The following is a 21,558-nucleotide window of genomic DNA, read 5'->3' on the forward strand; positions in this document are numbered from 1 at the left end:
TCTCAGGGGAAGAGGCGGGGTAGGGGGCAGGTCTCAGGGGAAGAGATGGGGCAGGGGGCAGGTCTCAGGGGAAGAGATGGGGCAGGGGGCAGGTCTCAGGGGAAGAGATGGGGTAGGGGGCAGGTCTCAGGGGAAGAGATGGGGCAGGGGGCAGGTCTCAGGGGAAGAGATGGGGCAGGGGGCAGGTCTCAGGGGAAGAGATGGGGTAGGGGGCAGGTCTCAGGGGAAGAGATGGGGCAGGGGGCAGGGGGCAGGTCTCAGGGGAAGAGATGGGGCAGGGGGCAGGTCTCAGGGGAAGAGATGGGGCAGGGGGCAGGTCTCAGGGGAAGAGATGGGGTAGGGGGCAGGTCTCAGGGGAAGAGGCGGGGTAGGGGGCAGGTCTCAGGGGAAGAGATGGGGCAGGGGGCAGGTCTCAGGGGAAGAGATGGGGTAGGGGGCAGGTCTCAGGGGAAGAGATGGGGCAGGGGGCAGGTCTCAGGGGAAGAGATGAGGCAGGGGGCAGGTCTCAGGGGAAGAGATGAGGCAGGGGGCAGGTCTCAGGGGAAGAGATGGGGCAGGGGGCAGGTCTCAGGGGAAGAGATGAGGCAGGGGGCAGGTCTCAGGGGAAGAGGCGGGGTAGGGGGCAGGTCTCAGGGGAAGAGATGGGGTAGGGGGCAGGTCTCAGGGGAAGAGATGGGGCAGGGGGCAGGTCTCAGGGGAAGAGATGAGGCAGGGGGCAGGTCTCAGGGGAAGAGGCGGGGTAGGGGGCAGGTCTCAGGGGAAGAGATGAGGCAGGGGGCAGGTCTCAGGGAAAGAGGCGGGGTAGGGGGCAGGTCTCAGGGGAAGAGATGGGGCAGGGGGCAGGTCTCAGGGGAAGAGAAGAGGCAGGGGGCAGGTCTCAGGGAAAGAGGCGGGGTAGGGGGCAGGTCTCAGGGGAAGAGATGAGGCAGGGGTCAGGTCTCAGGGAAAGAGGCGGGGTAGGGGGCAGGTCTCAGGGGAAGAGATGGGGCAGGGGGCAGGTCTCAGGGGAAGAGATGAGGCAGGGGGCAGGTCTCAGGGGAAGAGATGGGGTAGGGGGCAGGTCTCAGGGGAAGAGATGGGGTAGGGGGCAGGTCTCAGGGGAAGAGATGGGGCAGGGGGCAGGTCTCAGGGGAAGAGATGGGGTAGGGGGCAGGGGGCAGGTCTCAGGGGAAGAGATGGGGCAGGGGGCAGGTCTCAGGGGAAGAGATGAGGCAGGGGGCAGGTCTCAGGGGAAGAGATGGGGCAGGGGGCAGGTCTCAGGGGAAGAGATGAGGCAGGGGGCAGGTCTCAGGGGAAGAGATGGGGTAGGGGGCAGGTCTCAGGGGAAGAGATGGGGTAGGGGGCAGGTCTCAGGGGAAGAGGCGGGGTAGGGGGCAGGTCTCAGGGGAAGAGATGGGGTAGGGGGCAGGTCTCAGGGGAAGAGATGGGGTAGGGGGCAGGTCTCAGGGGAAGAGATGGGGTAGGGGGCAGGTCTCAGGGGAAGAGATGGGGCAGGGGGCAGGTCTCAGGGGAAGAGATGGGGTAGGGGGCAGGTCTCAGGGGAAGAGATGGGGTAGGGGGCAGGTCTCAGGGGAAGAGATGGGGCAGGGGGCAGGTCTCAGGGGAAGAGGCGGGGTAGGGGGCAGGTCTCAGGGGAAGAGATGGGGCAGGGGGCAGGTCTCAGGGGAAGAGGCGGGGTAGGGGGCAGGTCTCAGGGGAAGAGGCGGGGTAGGGGGCAGGTCTCAGGGGAAGAGATGGGGTAGGGGGCAGGTCTCAGGGGAAGAGATGGGGCAGGGGGCAGGTCTCAGGGGAAGAGATGAGGCAGGGGGCAGGTCTCAGGGGAAGAGGCGGGGTAGGGGGCAGGTCTCAGGGGAAGAGATGAGGCAGGGGGCAGGTCTCAGGGGAAGAGATGGGGCAGGGGGCAGGTCTCAGGGGAAGAGATGAGGCAGGGGGCAGGTCTCAGGGGAAGAGATGGGGCAGGGGGCAGGTCTCAGGGGAAGAGATGAGGCAGGGGGCAGGTCTCAGGGGAAGAGATGGGGTAGGGGGCAGGTCTCAGGGGAAGAGATGGGGTAGGGGGCAGGTCTCAGGGGAAGAGGCGGGGTAGGGGGCAGGTCTCAGGGGAAGAGATGGGGTAGGGGGCAGGTCTCAGGGAAAGAGGCGGGGTAGGGGGCAGGTCTCAGGTGAAGAGATGGGGCAGGGGGCAGGTCTCAGGGGAAGAGAAGAGGCAGGGGGCAGGTCTCAGGGGAAGAGATGGGGCAGGGGGCAGGTCTCAGGGGAAGAGATGGGTCAGGGGGCAGGTCTCAGGGGAAGAGATGAGGCAGGGGGCAGGTCTCAGGGAAAGAGGCGGGGTAGGGGGCAGGTCTCAGGGGAAGAGATGAGGCAGGGGGCAGGTCTCAGGGGAAGAGATGGGGCAGGGGGCAGGTCTCAGGGGAAGAGATGGGGTAGGGGGCAGGTCTCAGGGGAAGAGATGGGGCAGGGGGCAGGTCTCAGGGGAAGAGATAAGGCAGGGGGCAGGTCTCAGGGGAAGAGATGGGGTAGGGGGCAGGTCTCAGGGGAAGAGATGGGGTAGGGGGCAGGTCTCAGGGGAAGAGATGGGGCAGGGGGCAGGTCTCAGGTGAAGAGATGGGGCAGGGGGCAGGTCTCAGGGGAAGAGAAGAGGCAGGGGGCAGGTCTCAGGGAAAGAGGCGGGGTAGGGGGCAGGTCTCAGGGGAAGAGATGAGGCAGGGGTCAGGTCTCAGGGAAAGAGGCGGGGTAGGGGGCAGGTCTCAGGGGAAGAGATGGGGCAGGGGGCAGGTCTCAGGGGAAGAGATGAGGCAGGGGGCAGGTCTCAGGGGAAGAGATGGGGTAGGGGGCAGGTCTCAGGGGAAGAGATGGGGTAGGGGGCAGGTCTCAGGGGAAGAGATGGGGTAGGGGGCAGGTCTCAGGGGAAGAGATGGGGCAGGGGGCAGGTCTCAGGGGAAGAGATGGGGCAGGGGGCAGGGGGCAGGTCTCAGGGGAAGAGATGGGGCAGGGGGCAGGTCTCAGGGGAAGAGATGAGGCAGGGGGCAGGTCTCAGGGGAAGAGATGGGGCAGGGGGCAGGTCTCAGGGGAAGAGATGAGGCAGGGGGCAGGTCTCAGGGGAAGAGATGGGGTAGGGGGCAGGTCTCAGGGGAAGAGATGGGGTAGGGGGCAGGTCTCAGGGGAAGAGGCGGGGTAGGGGGCAGGTCTCAGGGGAAGAGATGGGGTAGGGGGCAGGTCTCAGGGGAAGAGATGGGGTAGGGGGCAGGTCTCAGGGGAAGAGATGGGGCAGGGGGCAGGTCTCAGGGGAAGAGATGGGGTAGGGGGCAGGTCTCAGGGGAAGAGATGGGGTAGGGGGCAGGTCTCAGGGGAAGAGATGAGGCAGGGGGCAGGTCTCAGGGGAAGAGATGAGGCAGGGGGCAGGTCTCAGGGGAAGAGATGGGGTAGGGGGCAGGTCTCAGGGGAAGAGATGGGGCAGGGGGCAGGTCTCAGGGGAAGAGATGGGGCAGGGGGCAGGTCTCAGGGGAAGAGATGAGGCAGGGGGCAGGTCTCAGGGGAAGAGATGGGGCAGGGGGCAGGTCTCAGGGGAAGAGATGGGGCAGGGGGCAGGTCTCAGGGGAAGAGATGGGGCAGGGGGCAGGTCTCAGGGGAAGAGATGGGGCAGGGGGCAGGTCTCAGGGGAAGAGATGGGGTAGGGGGCAGGTCTCAGGGGAAGAGATGGGGTAGGGGGCAGGTCTCAGGGGAAGAGATGGGGCAGGGGGCAGGTCTCAGGGGAAGAGATGAGGCAGGGGGCAGGTCTCAGGGGAAGAGGCGGGGTAGGGGGCAGGTCTCAGGGGAAGAGATGGGGTAGGGGGCAGGTCTCAGGGGAAGAGATGGGGTAGGGGGCAGGTCTCAGGGGAAGAGATGGGGCAGGGGGCAGGTCTCAGGGGAAGAGATGGGGCAGGGGGCAGGGGGCAGGTCTCAGGGGAAGAGATGGGGCAGGGGGCAGGTCTCAGGGGAAGAGATGAGGCAGGGGGCAGGTCTCAGGGGAAGAGATGGGGCAGGGGGCAGGTCTCAGGGGAAGAGATGAGGCAGGGGGCAGGTCTCAGGGGAAGAGATGGGGTAGGGGGCAGGTCTCAGGGGAAGAGATGGGGTAGGGGGCAGGTCTCAGGGGAAGAGGCGGGGTAGGGGGCAGGTCTCAGGGGAAGAGATGGGGTAGGGGGCAGGTCTCAGGGGAAGAGATGGGGTAGGGGGCAGGTCTCAGGGGAAGAGATGGGGCAGGGGGCAGGTCTCAGGGGAAGAGATGGGGTAGGTCTCAGGGGAAGAGATGGGGTAGGGGGCAGGTCTCAGGGGAAGAGATGGGGCAGGGGGCAGGTCTCAGGGGAAGAGATGGGGCAGGGGGCAGGTCTCAGGGGAAGAGATGGGGCAGGGGGCAGGTCTCAGGGGAAGAGATGAGGCAGGGGGCAGGTCTCAGGGGAAGAGATGGGGCAGGGGGCAGGTCTCAGGGGAAGAGATGAGGCAGGGGGCAGGTCTCAGGGGAAGAGATGGGGTAGGGGGCAGGTCTCAGGGGAAGAGATGGGGCAGGGGGCAGGTCTCAGGGGAAGAGATGAGGCAGGGGGCAGGTCTCAGGGGAAGAGATGGGGCAGGGGGCAGGTCTCAGGGGAAGAGATGAGGCAGGGGGCAGGTCTCAGGGGAAGAGATGGGGTAGGGGGCAGGTCTCAGGGGAAGAGATGAGGCAGGGGGCAGGTCTCAGGGGAAGAGATGGGGCAGGGGGCAGGTCTCAGGGGAAGAGATGAGGCAGGGGGCAGGTCTCAGGGGAAGAGATGGGGTAGGGGGCAGGTCTCAGGGGAAGAGATGGGGCAGGGGGCAGGTCTCAGGGGAAGAGATGAGGCAGGGGGCAGGTCTCAGGGGAAGAGATGAGGCAGGGGGCAGGTCTCAGGGGAAGAGGCGGGGCAGGGGGCAGGTCTCAGGGGAAGAGATGAGGCAGGGGGCAGGACTCAGGGGAAGAGATGAGGTAGGGGGCAGGTCTCAGGGGAAGAGATGGGGCAGGGGGCAGGTCTCAGGGGAAGAGATGAGGCAGGGGGCAGGTCTCAGGGGAAGAGATGGGGCAGGGGGCAGGTCTCAGGGGAAGAGGCGGGGCAGGGGGCAGGTCTCAGGGGAAGAGATGAGGCAGGGGGCAGGTCTCAGGGGAAGAGATGGGGCAGGCGGCAGGTCTCAGGGGAAGAGGCGGGGCAGGGGGCAGGTCTCAGGGGAAGAGATGAGGCAGGGGGCAGGTCTCAGGGGAAGAGGCGGGGCAGGGGGCAGGTCTCAGGGGAAGAGGCGGGGTAGGGGGCAGGTCTCAGGGGAAGAGATGGGGCAGGGGGCAGGTCTCAGGGAAAGATGCGGGGCAGGGGGCAGGCCTCAGGGGAAGAGATGTGGCAGGGGGCAGGTCTCAGGGAAAGAGGCGGGGTAGGGGGCAGGTCTCAGGGGAAGAGGCGGGGTAGGGGGCAGGTCTCAGGGGAAGAGGCGGGGTACGGCGCAGGTCTCAGGGGAAGAGATGGGGCAGGGGGCAGGTCTCAGGGGAAGAGATGGGGCAGGGGGCAGGTCTCAGGGGAAGAGATGAGGCAGGGGGCAGGTCTCAGGGGAAGAGATGAGGTAGGGGGCAGGTCTCAGGGGAAGAGATGGGGCAGGGGGCAGGTCTCAGGGGAAGAGATGAGGCTGGGGGCAGGTCTCAGGGGAAGAGATGGGGCAGGGGGCAGGTCTCAGGGGAAGAGATGGGGTAGGGGGCAGGTCTCAGGGGAAGAGATGGGGCAGGGGGCAGGTCTCAGGGGAAGAGATGGGGCAGGGGGCAGGTCTCAGGGGAAGAGATGGGGCAGGGGGCAGGTCTCAGGGGAAGAGATGAGGCAGGGGGCAGGTCTCAGGGGAAGAGATGGGGCAGGGGCCAGGTCTCAGGGGAAGAGGCGGGGCAGGGGCAGGTCTCAGGGGAAGAGATGAGGCAGGGGGCAGGTCTCAGGGGAAGAGATGGGGCAGGGGGCAGGTCTCAGGGGAAGAGGCGGGGTAGGGGGCAGGTCTCAGGGGAAGAGATGAGGCAGGGGGCAGGTCTCAGGGAAAGATGCGGGGCAGGGGGCAGGCCTCAGGGGAAGAGATGAGGCAGGGGGCAGGTCTCAGGGAAAGAGGCGGGGTAGGGGGCAGGTCTCAGGGGAAGAGATGAGGCAGGGGGCAGGTCTCAGGGAAAGAGGCGGGGTAGGGGGCAGGTCTCAGGGGAAGAGATGGGGCAGGGGGCAGGTCTCAGGGGAAGAGATGAGGCAGGGGGCAGGTCTCAGGGGAAGAGATGGGGTAGGGGGCAGGTCTCAGGGGAAGAGATGGGGTAGGGGGCAGGTCTCAGGGGAAGAGATGGGGCAGGGGGCAGGTCTCAGGGGAAGAGATGAGGCAGGGGGCAGGTCTCAGGGGAAGAGGCGGGGTAGGGGGCAGGTCTCAGGGGAAGAGATGGGGTAGGGGGCAGGTCTCAGGGGAAGAGATGGGGTAGGGGGCAGGTCTCAGGGGAAGAGATGGGGCAGGGGGCAGGTCTCAGGGGAAGAGATGGGGCAGGGGGCAGGTCTCAGGGGAAGAGATGGGGTAGGGGGCAGGTCTCAGGGGAAGAGATGGGGTAGGGGGCAGGTCTCAGGGGAAGAGATGGGGTAGGGGGCAGGTCTCAGGGGAAGAGATGGGGCAGGGGGCAGGTCTCAGGGGAAGAGATGGGGTAGGGGGCAGGTCTCAGGGGAAGAGATGGGGTAGGGGGCAGGTCTCAGGGGAAGAGATGGGGTAGGGGGCAGGTCTCAGGGGAAGAGATGGGGCAGGGGGCAGGTCTCAGGGGAAGAGATGGGGTAGGGGGCAGGTCTCAGGGGAAGAGGCGGGGTAGGGGGCAGGTCTCAGGGGAAGAGATGGGGCAGGGGGCAGGTCTCAGGGGAAGAGATGGGGCAGGGGGCAGGTCTCAGGGGAAGAGATGGGGTAGGGGGCAGGTCTCAGGGGAAGAGATGGGGCAGGGGGCAGGTCTCAGGGGAAGAGATGGGGCAGGGGGCAGGTCTCAGGGGAAGAGATGGGGTAGGGGGCAGGTCTCAGGGGAAGAGATGGGGCAGGGGGCAGGGGGCAGGTCTCAGGGGAAGAGATGGGGCAGGGGGCAGGTCTCAGGGGAAGAGATGGGGCAGGGGGCAGGTCTCAGGGGAAGAGATGGGGTAGGGGGCAGGTCTCAGGGGAAGAGGCGGGGTAGGGGGCAGGTCTCAGGGGAAGAGATGGGGCAGGGGGCAGGTCTCAGGGGAAGAGATGGGGTAGGGGGCAGGTCTCAGGGGAAGAGATGGGGCAGGGGGCAGGTCTCAGGGGAAGAGATGAGGCAGGGGGCAGGTCTCAGGGGAAGAGATGAGGCAGGGGGCAGGTCTCAGGGGAAGAGATGGGGCAGGGGGCAGGTCTCAGGGGAAGAGATGAGGCAGGGGGCAGGTCTCAGGGGAAGAGGCGGGGTAGGGGGCAGGTCTCAGGGGAAGAGATGGGGTAGGGGGCAGGTCTCAGGGGAAGAGATGGGGCAGGGGGCAGGTCTAAGGGGAAGAGATGAGGCAGGGGGCAGGTCTCAGGGGAAGAGGCGGGGTAGGGGGCAGGTCTCAGGGGAAGAGATGAGGCAGGGGGCAGGTCTCAGGGAAAGAGGCGGGGTAGGGGGCAGGTCTCAGGGGAAGAGATGGGGCAGGGGGCAGGTCTCAGGGGAAGAGAAGAGGCAGGGGGCAGGTCTCAGGGAAAGAGGCGGGGTAGGGGGCAGGTCTCAGGGGAAGAGATGAGGCAGGGGTCAGGTCTCAGGGAAAGAGGCGGGGTAGGGGGCAGGTCTCAGGGGAAGAGATGGGGCAGGGGGCAGGTCTCAGGGGAAGAGATGAGGCAGGGGGCAGGTCTCAGGGGAAGAGATGGGGTAGGGGGCAGGTCTCAGGGGAAGAGATGGGGTAGGGGGCAGGTCTCAGGGGAAGAGATGGGGCAGGGGGCAGGTCTCAGGGGAAGAGATGGGGTAGGGGGCAGGGGGCAGGTCTCAGGGGAAGAGATGGGGCAGGGGGCAGGTCTCAGGGGAAGAGATGAGGCAGGGGGCAGGTCTCAGGGGAAGAGATGGGGCAGGGGGCAGGTCTCAGGGGAAGAGATGAGGCAGGGGGCAGGTCTCAGGGGAAGAGATGGGGTAGGGGGCAGGTCTCAGGGGAAGAGATGGGGTAGGGGGCAGGTCTCAGGGGAAGAGGCGGGGTAGGGGGCAGGTCTCAGGGGAAGAGATGGGGTAGGGGGCAGGTCTCAGGGGAAGTGATGGGGTAGGGGGCAGGTCTCAGGGGAAGAGATGGGGTAGGGGGCAGGTCTCAGGGGAAGAGATGGGGCAGGGGGCAGGTCTCAGGGGAAGAGATGGGGTAGGGGGCAGGTCTCAGGGGAAGAGATGGGGTAGGGGGCAGGTCTCAGGGGAAGAGATGGGGTAGGGGGCAGGTCTCAGGGGAAGAGATGGGGCAGGGGGCAGGTCTCAGGGGAAGAGGCGGGGTAGGGGGCAGGTCTCAGGGGAAGAGATGGGGCAGGGGGCAGGTCTCAGGGGAAGAGATGGGGTAGGGGGCAGGTCTCAGGGGAAGAGATGGGGTAGGGGGCAGGTCTCAGGGGAAGAGATGGGGCAGGGGGCAGGTCTCAGGGGAAGAGATGAGGCAGGGGGCAGGTCTCAGGGGAAGAGGCGGGGTAGGGGGCAGGTCTCAGGGGAAGAGATGAGGCAGGGGGCAGGTCTCAGGGGTAGAGATGGGGCAGGGGGCAGGTCTCAGGGGAAGAGATGAGGCAGGGGGCAGGTCTCAGGGGAAGAGATGGGGCAGGGGGCAGGTCTCAGGGGAAGAGATGAGGCAGGGGGCAGGTCTCAGGGGAAGAGATGGGGTAGGGGGCAGGTCTCAGGGGAAGAGATGGGGTAGGGGGCAGGTCTCAGGGGAAGAGGCGGGGTAGGGGGCAGGTCTCAGGGGAAGAGATGGGGTAGGGGGCAGGTCTCAGGGAAAGAGGCGGGGTAGGGGGCAGGTCTCAGGTGAAGAGATGGGGCAGGGGGCAGGTCTCAGGGGAAGAGAAGAGGCAGGGGGCAGGTCTCAGGGGAAGAGATGGGGCAGGGGGCAGGTCTCAGGGGAAGAGATGGGTCAGGGGGCAGGTCTCAGGGGAAGAGATGAGGCAGGGGGCAGGTCTCAGGGAAAGAGGCGTGGTAGGGGGCAGGTCTCAGGGGAAGAGATGAGGCAGGGGGCAGGTCTCAGGGGAAGAGATGGGGCAGGGGGCAGGTCTCAGGGGAAGAGATGGGGTAGGGGGCAGGTCTCAGGGGAAGAGATGGGGTAGGGGGCAGGTCTCAGGGGAAGAGATGGGGCAGGGGGCAGGTCTCAGGGGAAGAGATGAGGCAGGGGGCAGGTCTCAGGGGAAGAGATGGGGTAGGGGGCAGGTCTCAGGGGAAGAGATGGGGTAGGGGGCAGGTCTCAGGGGAAGAGATGGGGCAGGGGGCAGGTCTCAGGTGAAGAGATGGGGCAGGGGGCAGGTCTCAGGGGAAGAGAAGAGGCAGGGGGCAGGTCTCAGGGAAAGAGGCGGGGTAGGGGGCAGGTCTCAGGGGAAGAGATGAGGCAGGGGTCAGGTCTCAGGGAAAGAGGCGGGGTAGGGGGCAGGTCTCAGGGGAAGAGATGGGGCAGGGGGCAGGTCTCAGGGGAAGAGATGAGGCAGGGGGCAGGTCTCAGGGGAAGAGATGGGGTAGGGGGCAGGTCTCAGGGGAAGAGATGGGGTAGGGGGCAGGTCTCAGGGGAAGAGATGGGGTAGGGGGCAGGTCTCAGGGGAAGAGGCGGGGTAGGGGGCAGGTCTCAGGGGAAGAGATGGGGTAGGGGGCAGGTCTCAGGGGAAGAGATGGGGTAGGGGGCAGGTCTCAGGGGAAGAGATGGGGCAGGGGGCAGGTCTCAGGGGAAGAGATGGGGTAGGGGGCAGGTCTCAGGGGAAGAGATGGGTCAGGGGGCAGGTCTCAGGGGAAGAGATGAGGCAGGGGGCAGGTCTCAGGGGAAGAGATGGGGCAGGGGGCAGGTCTCAGGGGAAGAGATGAGGCAGGGGGCAGGTCTCAGGGGAAGAGATGGGGTAGGGGGCAGGTCTCAGGGGAAGAGATGGGGTAGGGGGCAGGTCTCAGGGGAAGAGGCGGGGTAGGGGGCAGGTCTCAGGGGAAGAGATGGGGTAGGGGGCAGGTCTCAGGGGAAGAGATGGGGTAGGGGGCAGGTCTCAGGGGAAGAGATGGGGCAGGGGGCAGGTCTCAGGGGAAGAGATGGGGTAGGGGGCAGGTCTCAGGGGAAGAGATGGGGTAGGGGGCAGGTCTCAGGGGAAGAGATGAGGCAGGGGGCAGGTCTCAGGGGAAGAGATGAGGCAGGGGGCAGGTCTCAGGGGAAGAGATGGGGTAGGGGGCAGGTCTCAGGGGAAGAGATGGGGCAGGGGGCAGGTCTCAGGGGAAGAGATGGGGCAGGGGGCAGGTCTCAGGGGAAGAGATGAGGCAGGGGGCAGGTCTCAGGGGAAGAGATGGGGCAGGGGGCAGGTCTCAGGGGAAGAGATGGGGCAGGGGGCAGGTCTCAGGGGAAGAGATGGGGCAGGGGGCAGGTCTCAGGGGAAGAGATGGGGCAGGGGGCAGGTCTCAGGGGAAGAGATGGGGTAGGGGGCAGGTCTCAGGGGAAGAGATGGGGCAGGGGGCAGGTCTCAGGGGAAGAGATGGGGCAGGGGGCAGGTCTCAGGGGAAGAGATGGGGCAGGGGGCAGGTCTCAGGGGAAGAGATGGGGCAGGGGGCAGGTCTCAGGGGAAGAGATGGGGCAGGGGGCAGGTCTCAGGGGAAGAGATGGGGTAGGGGGCAGGTCTCAGGGGAAGAGATGGGGTAGGGGGCAGGTCTCAGGGGAAGAGATGGGGTAGGGGGCAGGTCTCAGGGGAAGAGATGGGGCAGGGGGCAGGTCTCAGGGGAAGAGATGGGGTAGGGGGCAGGTCTCAGGGGAAGAGATGGGGCAGGGGGCAGGTCTCAGGGGAAGAGATGGGGTAGGGGGCAGGTCTCAGGGGAAGAGGCTGGGGTGGGTGCTGGTTTTCGGTCTGTAGAAAGTTGCCCCTCCCCCCAGTTACAAGGCAGAGGGTAAAACCAGGATTTCTCAGGGGCCATTTTGCAGACATGGCTCTGGGATTATTGGCACCTGCCCTGGGCTGTGAGCAACGGGCCTGCTAACAGGGCTGGGCTCTAGAATCTTTCCAGGTTCCCCACACGAGAGCCCTGAGACACGAGAGACCCACACGGCACACGCCAAGGCCAGAGCTGCTCTTATTTAATGGGACGAGGGAGCAACATTTCTGTGGGGAGTCGGGGACCCGCTGCGGCGGCTGCTCCTGGTCCAGGACGGGTGGATCCCTCCGGGCTCATTTTGTCTTTTTGGGAGGGACGCAGCAGTTGTATTTGCAGTTATAGGTGCCGTACACCTGCGTCTCGTATTTGGCACATTTGGACTTGGTGCAGTTGCCACGACAGGCCTTCTTCTGCCCATAGCCTGCGGAGACAGAGAGCGTCCAGGGTCAGGCAGAAGAAAAGAACAACGCTCACAGTTACTGCCCACCCAAACAGCCCGGCCCCCTCTCTCCAGTCCCTCCTGTGCGGCTCTGAGGGTCCCCACGAGACAAGACCCTGGTGTCTTCCCCAATAGCATCACAACCACACTCACATTCATGCTCCAGGCCAAGAGATGAGACTGACTGAGAAGCTGAACGGGAATTTCTTGCCCTGGAAGGGACGACCGCTTACCAGGCAGCAGCTGCCTTCCCCTTCATAGGAAGAACATAAGAACAGCCAGACGGGGTCAGACCAAAGGCCCAGTGTCCTTTCTGCCCACAGTGGCCAATTCCAGGTGCCCCAGAGGGAGGAACACAACAGGGAATCATCCCTCTTCTGTCATCCATTTCCAAACAGGGGCTAGGGACACCATTCCTACCCATCCTGGCTAATAGCCTTTGATGGACCTAACCTCCATGAATCTATGTAGCTCTTTTTTCTGGTCTTCACAACGTCCTCTGGCAAGGAGTTCTGTAACCCACACACCTAGGCTATGTCTACACCGGCGCGATCTTGCGCCAGAAAGATGCAAATGAGGCTAAGCGTGGAATAGCGCCGAGCCTCATTTGCATATCTAATGAGCCGCCCTTTTTGCAGAAGAGGCTCTTGCGCATGAAGGAGCGGTCTACACGGCCCCTTCTTGCGCAAGAAAAACCCTCTTGTGCAACGCCGTTGTGCTGATTATTTTCAGGAATAACAGCAATGCGCAAGAGGGTTTTTCTTGCGCAAGAAGGGGCCGTCTAGACGCTTCTTCTGGCTCAAGAGCCTCTTCCGCAAAAAATGGCGGCTCATTAGATATGCAAATGAGGCTCGGCACTATTCCGTGCTTAGCCTCATTTGCATATTTCTGGCCCAAGAGCGCACCAGTGTAGACAAAGCCCTAGTGTGGTTCACTGACCAATGCAGTGGCACCTAGACCACATCAACAGCTAAGATCAAAAGACCTCTACAGCATGGGACAGGAGGCAGCTGGCTTTTAGCTCAGAGGATGTAGGCTCCTATACTCTGCTTCAGATGTCCCGAGTTCAAACCTGCCTGGTGGTGGTTACAGGCCCACAGGTTGATATTGTTCTGAGTGAAGAAAAACTTGCTTTCGTTTGTTTTAAACAGTTGCCTATTCATTTCATCCGGAGACCCCTAGTTCTTACGTTATGGGAACACGTCAGTAACTTTTCCTTTTTCACTTTTTGCACACCAGTCATGATTTTATAGACCTCTATCCTATCCCTCCTCAGTCTCCTCTTTTCTAAGCTGAAAAGCACTAGCCCTTTTAATCTCTCATCATGCAGTGTAGACGTAACCTGAGAGGGTATCAGAGCTCTAAATGCCTCCCGCCTGATGTCTTAAGAGACGTTATGGGGAGAGAAGTATTGGGGGAGCCCCTGAGAAGGAAGAAAAGTGGGTTCCTGTAGTTCAGAGGGCATCTCCGTGGGAAAGACACACTGGCCGGGTGCTGGTGTGTGTGAGGGTCCAGGGCAGGTGAGAGCAGGCAGGATGTCAGAGATGGAGACAGAGAGAGCGATGGAAGGAGCGGGTGTAGGGAGAGGAAGGGAGTGGGTGTAGGAGCTGGATTTGGGAAGGAAGGGGCATTGGAAGGGGGAGAATGGGAGAAGAGGAGGTAGTGAAGGAGAGAGTAGAGAGGTAGGAGCAGCTAGGTGGAGACGGTGGAAGAAGGAGATGGAAGAGGGAAATGGCAGTGGGCGGAGGAGAGGAGAGGAGAAGAGCAGGAAGGAAGGAGAAGGCCAGTTGTGAGGGAGGGGACCATGAAGTCCATGGTACTCCTGGGAGACTTTGAGTGGCAAAATCCTGCTCTTGACCATCTGAGCTCATGAACAGTCAAGGTGCCCACCCGATTCTGGGCAGCACCTGTGCAGGTTAGACACACCGTGGCATCCCCTTGAAAATCTAGCTCTTCAGGGCGCACAAAACGTGGCCATCGTTAAAACTCCATTGAGCCCAGAGGGAGAAGAGCTTCCATGGTTATTAGAGTGGCTGTTTCAGGCTCTCTGCAGACTCGGGAAAGCAGCACAGCCATGAGTTACACACAGTTCCTGGCTCAGAAATCACCTTTCCAATAATAAAGGGAAACGTTTCCTCTCCAGCTCTCTAGGGAAGCAGGATCTCAGGGGGCTGCTGGGTTTACTCTGTTTTCTGCAGGACAGAAACATCCCTAAAACCAGGGCTCACAGGACACCCTGGAGTGCAGCAAAGAGCATCCTTACTCGGTCCTTCTCCTGAGAATTTGGAGCCAGAATTTTCATGTGCAGCTCTCCACTGTCAGGCAGCCCCATCTACAGCAAGGCATTCGCAACCAATGGCCTGGTTTTCAGGAGGGACCCAAAGGAGCTGGGGTGCTCAGGGCCTCTGGGAATCAGGCCTGTTGTATCTCTGTGCCCAGTGTGGACCCAGGTGTGTAACGTGAGGGTCACAGCCGGGGGGAGCGCTGGCCGCAGGGTCTGCACTCGGGGGGCTGGTGAGAGGGTGGAATTCTCTGCCCGTCCTGACGGGAAATCTCCCGACTCGGAATCCCCGAGCGACTCGCTAGACGGGAACCCAGAGAGCCAGATGCTCAGGACTGTCTCAGCAGCGGCTCATCTAAACATGCCCAGACAAGTGGACACCCACGTGGTGCTCACAGTGGTCCTGGCTCAGACTGTCCCCAGAACATGCCCCCCCCCCCACCAGACACTGCTGGGGAGCCTGAGTCCTTCCTGTTACCCGCCGATCCCCCTCCTCCGTCCCTATTCCCACCCCTCCCAGAGCGACCGCTCACCTGGAGCAGCCAAGGAGACCAGCAGGAGAACAGCAAACACCAGGTAGAGGATCCTCATGGCTGGAGGGGGCTGGGGTCTCAGCAGGTCTGAAGAGCAGGGAAGCAGAGAGGGAGGCTGGAGGCCGGTGAGGTGCTGGGCTGGGGATCCCGGTATTTATAGAGAGTTTGTTGGCAGAGAGCAGGGCTGGAGGAGGGACATGGACTCGCTGAACTCCGCATACATGCTGTTCGCTGCCGGACACGCTGTAATGTCACTCCGGCCCAGTGGGCCCGCTCACAATAATGCCAACCTGCCACGTTCTCAAGGCCCATTGTTCACTGCCCCTCACATGGAACACGCACAGTTCCTTCCCCACAGCTCCCGGACGCGTGGCTGGCGTTGACTCTCCTTCACATCCGCTTTCTGGGGTTAGAGGGACTTGAACACACTTCACATTGCCCTCTAAATGAGCAAAAAGCCCGCACTGGTTCTCTAAGGGGCGATTTTGTTGAGGTGGGTTCTGTTTTGAGCAGGGGATTGGACTAGATCACAGAACATTTGAATTAGAAGGAACCCCAAGACGTCATCAGGTCCAGTCCCCTGCCCTAGAAGACTTCCTAACACCCCTTCCGACCCCAATTGTCTATGATTCCATGAACAGGGAGCTGTCTGGGGCAGGCGGCTGGATAGGAGGACCTGAGGGAGATTTGGAGGCATGAGTGGGGAAGGGGTCAGCGTCACAAATGCCGGGGCCTTGTATTTCTTCTCCTCCACCAGAGAAACGTCACCATTCCACATGCTGTAGGTCTTGGCTGATGTCCTGGCTCCACCGATCATTATGACACTGCCGAATAGCTGGATCCAGGTGGACAGCAAGCATAGCTAGATAGCCTATTAACTCGTCCTAGATCATAATGCAGAGTGGGCTAGAAAAGCCGATATTTAAAGTATATACTAAGAGCCATGTGTAAACTTCCCAGAACTTCGCCCCCGTTGGGATCCTGCCGAGGTGCCGGCTGTAGTGTGCCCCAAACTTCCATAATATCAGCACCCAGGTTTCTATCTTCAGAGGTGTCTTCCTTGTATATGTTCCAGGTGACTCCAGATCACTAGGGCTATGTCTAGACTGCAAGCCTCTTTCGAAAGAGAGTGTCTAGACTGCACGGAGAAATTTCGAAAAAGCGGCTTGCTTTTTCGAAAGAAAGCATCCAGTGAGTCTGGATGCTCTCTTTCGAAGAAGCCCTATTTACATTGAAGAACGCCTTCTTTCGAAAGAGGAACTTTCGAAAGAAGGCGTTCGTCCTCGTAAATTGAGGTTTACCGCCATCGAAAGAAAAGCCGCGTTCTTTCGAATTAATTTCGAAAGAACGCGGCTTGAGTCTGGACGCAGGGGAAGTTTTTTCGAAAAAAGGCTACTTTTTTCGAAAAAACCCCTGAGTCTGGACACAGCCTCGGTGAAATTCTCTCATCTGCATGCTTCAGGGGAGCAGACTGGATAATCCCCGTGGGCCATTAGCTCCCTCGCATCACTTCACGTCACTCAAAACTGTTGCCTTTTCCAATGTCACCGTGGCTGTGGAATTAGTGCTGACGGAGGGTAAACGTCTGCAGCTGTCGGAGAATCTTCTTCCCAAGTATACTCTCGGTCCGGGGCCTTAGCTGGTGTAAACTGACGCAATTCTATTACAGTCATAGAACCGTAGAACACTTGAACTGGAAGGGACTTTGAGAGGTCATCAGGTCCGGTCCCCTGCCCTCACAGGTCAGTCAATGGAGCTACCCTGATTAAGATCTGTCCATTGCTATAAACAAGGACCCTCTTTCTCGAGGGTTTGTACTTGAAATGCCTGTGCTGGTGTTGGGCACCTTACCTAGCTAGAAAGGCTGGGGAACGCTTGCTTATGCTTAGAAGTCCTCACCCCGCAGAGTTCCAGCAGCACAGAGAGAATTTCATCTTGACAAGTGTTTTTATTCCTTCCCCCTGCCCCTGCAGAGTTCAAGCTGGCGGGATGAGGGCCCATCTCTTCTTAGGTGTGGAAGGAGCAATCAAAATCTGGTCCACGGGTGTTCTACCGGGGCTCGTCTGTTGTCCCTGGGCTTTCTTTTGCTGGCGAGATGATGACACCGCTAACAGTACTAATCCCGGTGAATCAGCCACACGTGTGTCGGGGGGTGGGGGGAGCTCAGGGTCTTGGCATGAGCTGGTATGTGATCTGCCAGGTCACAGCCACATCATCGCCCTGACGTTCAGCTGATAGAAAAGAACGTGTCAGTCGTGGTCAGAGCACTCACTTCTATAGGACTGTTCAGGCCAGCCACCCTAAGCCCTGCATTGTGGGGTGGGGGCCTGCCACAGCTGCCTCAGCTGTCCTATAAATGGGATGTTGTGCCAGGGCAGCCGGGGGGGTTACCGGGGGTCTTGGCACAGGGCAGCAGTGGGGCTGGACCCCCTGACACTCCCCATGGTGGGGGGGATCCCGAGCCCTGCTGCTGCCCCATGCCAGGACCCCTTGCAGTCCCCTGCCGGGACCCCTTGCAGTCCCCTGGGTCACGTCTCTCGGGGAGGGGGCTTTGAGGAGGGTGTGCAATGCAGGCAGAGCGGGGGCAGAATGAGGCGGGGCGGGGTGGGGTGGGACAGGGGCAGGGTCTGAGGAAGAGGCAGAGCAGGAGTTGGGCAGAGGCAGGAAGAGGTGGGGCAGGAGCATGGCCTAGAATGGGGTGTTTGCCCTGGGCCCCACACCTGGAGCACCGGGGGGCTTACCTTGGGCCCTGCACCCACCTAAGAGCAGCCCTGGTCATTGTGGGTAGAGTCACTGCTTCCCAGGAGAGAATCACCCATCCGGTAAATAGGACCAACTTTCTGAGGTAAAAGACTTTCAATTTGGCCTTATTGAGACACACGCTGTTAGCAAGTGATCCAAATCATACCGTAGTCACGCTCTGTCCTCTTCATTGCTTTCCACCCCCTCCCCAGCCTTGTGCCATCAGCAAACGCTGAGAGATGATGTTATGTTTTTTTCCTACAATTGACAGAAAACAGCTTCGGCTGTTATCTATACTCTGGATTCTATCATTTTCACTGCAACACATCTGATAATGCGGGTTTTACCAATGAAAGCTCATGAGATAATATATTTGTTAGTCTCTAAGGCTCTGTCTACATTACGGCTGCATCTAGACTGGCAAGTTTTTCCGCAAAACCAGGTGCTTTTGCGGAAAATCTTGCCAGCTGTCTACACTAGCCACTTGAATTTGCGCAAGAACACTGCTGATCTCATGTAAGATTGTCAGTGTTCTTCCACAAATACTATGCTGCTCCCGTTCGGGCAAAAGCCCTTTTCCGGAAATGCTTTGGCGTAAAAGGGCCAATGTAAACAGCTGAAAATTGTTTTGCGCAAAAAAGCCCCGATGGCGAAAATGGCGATTGGGGCTTTTTTGAACAAAACCGCGTCTAGATTGGCACGGACGCTTTTCCGCAGAAAGTGCTTTTGCGGAAAAGCGTCCGTGCCAATCTGATTCTTCCTCACATGCAGGAGTTATTATTTTGAAATAACAAGCCCGTTATTTTGAAATAATTTCAAAATAACGGGCTTCTGGTGTGGACACTCACCTTGTTATTTTGAAGCAATGGGAGTTATTTTGAAATAAATCCCCAGTGTAGACATGCCATAAGGTGTTCTAGCACTGCTGAGTGTTAAATAGAGTAGAGCAAAAGATCAAAGCCAGGCGCTCCTGTCCTTCTGTAGAAGAGTGGGTCAAAAGCTACTAAAAAGCTTTTGTGGAAAACTGTAAAGAAAAATGTTTATTGAAAATGTCCATGGAATTTTCTCATATTTTGAAGGAAAGGTGAACTTACTGAGGGGGAGACGGGGGAGTGTAAATCATGCTGACGGCAGGTGACTGTTACAGAACCAGCTGTATAAATTTGGTAAACTGGGCACAGTCAGAACAAATTGTGTTTTTGTCCAGCCAAATGCCATAACCTTCACCATAAATCGTAAGGTCATAAATCTCGGAACAAAGACTGTAGGCCCCAGCTACAGGACTGGGGACGATGCCCTGGAAAGCTGTGACCCGGGAAGGATTTAAAGATCATGAATGAGCCACAAGACATGAATTTTCAGCGTGACGCTGTGCCTAAGAGAGCTAACCCCAAAACCCGTTTCTGATGTCTATGCTTTTGCAAAGGATGAGGAGCAACCAGGGAGGCTACATTTACACTATGAGTTTTCTCGGCAAAAATATGCTAATGAGGGATTCATTTGCATGCGTCTCATTTGCATATTTGCTGCCGATCCATTTTTTTGCTAGTGTTTTTGTGAAAAAAGAAAACATCCATACCGATAGTTTTTGTGCAAAAACCCTAGCGAAAAAAAGGGATTGGCAGAAAATATGCAAATGAGATTGCGACTCATGCCAATGAGTCCCTCATTAGCATATTTTTTGCCGAGAAAACTTGTAGTGTAGACGTAGCCAGAGTGTTCAGAGAAGAGCGCCAAAGAGTCAGGCGAGCTTGGAAAGGCAGCCCTATAGCGAGAGGCTCTCAAACTATGGTCCTCCGCCCATCTGTGGTCCGTGAGCTCCATTCAGTTTGTCCGTGAACAGTTCCCAGAAAGGAACTAAGGGACTTCCCTCGAGATGTGCAGAGCTATGCACAGAGGAGGGAGGGGGTGCACATGAGAGAACGAAGGGCTGTGTCCACCTAATTAGTGGCTCGCCACTGATCTCTGCCATAGTTCACCTCTCTGGCAAGCCATTCCCTAAGTGCCCGTTGCAAACGGGGCTGGAGCGCAGAGGAACTCGCCTTGTTGGGAGGACAGGACTGAGAATCTTGTTTCCCTGGGAAGGATGTAGGGGTGTGGCAGGGCGTGGAGTGAGAGGCACTTCGCCACTCCAGCCCCAATCCAGGGAAATGGATGGGGGCTGGCTGAATATCCCAGTGCCTGCCTGGCAGGGGAGCCGACAGAATTGCTGGGCCCCTAGGCTCCTGGAAGGGGCAGAGCCTGAGGCGGAAGGGGTCGGGCTGTGCGGACTTCCCCCAGTCCTTAGTGTTGCTTGGAGCATGCAACGGGGGCTCCGGCGGCGATTTAAAGGGCCAGTAGCAAAGGGAGCAGCTGAGAGCTACGGGCCCTTTTGAATCACTAGGTCCGGGGGTAGTTACCCCCCTACCCCCTCTGTCGGTGGAGCTGTTGCCTAGGAACCGGCAGCACCTGCTAGCCCCATAAGCCAGGGCTATGAAGGCTTGGAGGAAGCCAAAGAGAGGAGGAACGGGAGGGGAGGGGAAGGCCAGGACAGGCCAGACTAGACCAGGCCTGGCCCGGCCCGACCCAGCGCAGAGGGAGCTGGAATCCTCCGAGTCTGTGGCTGACCAGGCCTGCCCTTGGCACAGCTGGCTGTGAGACCCGTACCTAGGTGATAGGAAAACAGCTGCAAATAAAGAGCTCTGGTGTTGCCCCAAGCGGGGGCGTCCCTGGCTGATTGGAGCGAGCAACAGGGGCCAACACCGGAGGGGGCCCAGCGTGCACCTCACAGAGGTTGGCTCTTGCTCCGTCTGTCATGGGCCAGTTTCACTCTGTTCAGCCACATTTGGGTCCATTCCCCAGTCCTGGCTGGGCCCTCGCGAGCTCCCGCCCTGCAGAGTGGAAACTCCAGGCTGCCATTACAATCAAGAAGGGAGTCTCTGGCGGCACACTACGAAGGAGAGCAGCACTGAGTGTTGGGCTCCCTCCCCGCCCCATAGAATCCCCCGCCCCACACGCGGTGCCCGGGCTCCCTGTCTAAGGCAAGAAGTGAGTTAGATGCCTAAGGCTGGGATTTTCAGAAGCCAGCAAGCTGAGCTGCCTAAGATAGCCATCGATGCCATGCAAAGGAAAGGGATCTAAACTCCGCCCCTGAAAGGGGTGTAGCTCTGGTCTATACTAGAGAGTTAGGTCGATACAAGGCAGCTTACCTCTGCCTACCGCATCTACACCACCATGTTTCTCCGTCTGCTGTCAGTCACCCACTACGCCCACCCAACAACTCCCGCCTCTGTGAGAAGCGGTGCTCCCTGTAAGCTGAGCACTTGGGCAGACACCCAGAAGAGAGCCAGAGGTCACCCAGCTGATTAACAGGGTGCCCACAGTGCCCCCAGCAGGCAGCCCGTGTTTCTAGTGGTGGTGCACATCTGCACATGCCTTGGTGCACAAAGAAAAAAATTATTCTGCACATGGATGTTAAAAATTAGAGGGAGCACTGGTGAGAGGTACAGAGTTTGGGTCGATGTAGTTCAGTCAACACCGCATCAGCGTAGCCGTTGCGTTGACTGCTCCGGTTGTCACCTCCAGGGGGTGGGGTTCCGGCCTTCAGAGCCCCACAATGCTCAAGCAGACAGTAACTCAGTGCTCCGGGGTCAGGCCAGACACTGCTGACAGAAGGAGCTGGTGTGCACAAGCCAAACCACTTTAAATTCCTACTGGGGCTGTGAGTGGAGGTGGCTTAAGTCAACTGTACTGTGTAGTTGAGACTTTCTCTTAGGTGCTTATCACTCATTGATCTTGGCCTCTAGGCTCACAGGCCAGAGGGAAGTTTTGCCCTTACTCCATTTTTTTCCCAAGCGGAAACCCACCCCTGGCATTCCATGATGGAGGCAAGTTGCCCTGTGCCCTTGCAGCCGAAAACCAGAACTCATTCATGGAAGAGAGGGGAGCTCATTACCTGCTGCTTAGGACAAGGTCTGGGCTCCAAGTGCCTGTGTAACGCTGACGGGGGAATCGAACCTGGGACCTCTGGAGCTTAGTGCAGGAGCCAGCTAGCTCTCAGCTAAGGCTGTAGAGCAAACTCGCTCTTTCTTTCTCAGTGCCATGCCATGGGACAGTGCCCCACCCCAGCAGGTGTGCAGGTTACACTTACACCAAAGCAGGTAGAGCCTGGCCTTTCGACCCTGGGGATTGCGCGAACTCCTCAGCTACCAGAGGATGTGGTGAAGGCCAAGACTTCAACAGGGCTCAAAAAAGAGCCAGATAGATTCATGGAGGTTAGGATCATCAATGGCCATTAGCCAGGATGAGGAGGAATTGAGTCCCTAGCCTCTGTCTGTCTGGAGGTGGGTGACAGGAGAGGGATCATGTGTTGATTCCCTGTTGTGTTCCCTCCCTCTGGGGTACCTGGCATTGGCCACTGTTGGCAGACAGGACCCTGGGCTAGATGGACCTTTGGTCTGACCCTGTGTGGCCGCTCTGATGTTATGTTCTTACTAGGAGCTTTAGGGGAGCTAAACCTATAGGTTTACTTACCTATAAACAA

General features: G+C 59.9%; 1 long non-coding RNA gene across 1 annotated transcript; it reads right to left on the minus strand.

The window, feature by feature from the left end:
- Window positions 1–11,226: 11,226 nt before the first annotated feature.
- On the minus strand, window positions 11,227–15,257 carry LOC112546034 (uncharacterized). Its single transcript, XR_003089647.2, has 2 exons — window positions 14,295–15,257; window positions 11,227–11,462 (listed from the first exon to the last, which is right to left on the minus strand). It is a non-coding gene; the product is annotated as an uncharacterized LOC112546034 (long non-coding RNA).
- Between the last annotated feature and the right edge of the window lie 6,301 nt (window positions 15,258–21,558).

Source organism: Pelodiscus sinensis, chromosome 3 (genome assembly GCF_049634645.1).
Source record: "Pelodiscus sinensis isolate JC-2024 chromosome 3, ASM4963464v1, whole genome shotgun sequence".
In the NCBI taxonomy this organism is placed as follows: Eukaryota; Metazoa; Chordata; order Testudines; family Trionychidae; genus Pelodiscus; species Pelodiscus sinensis.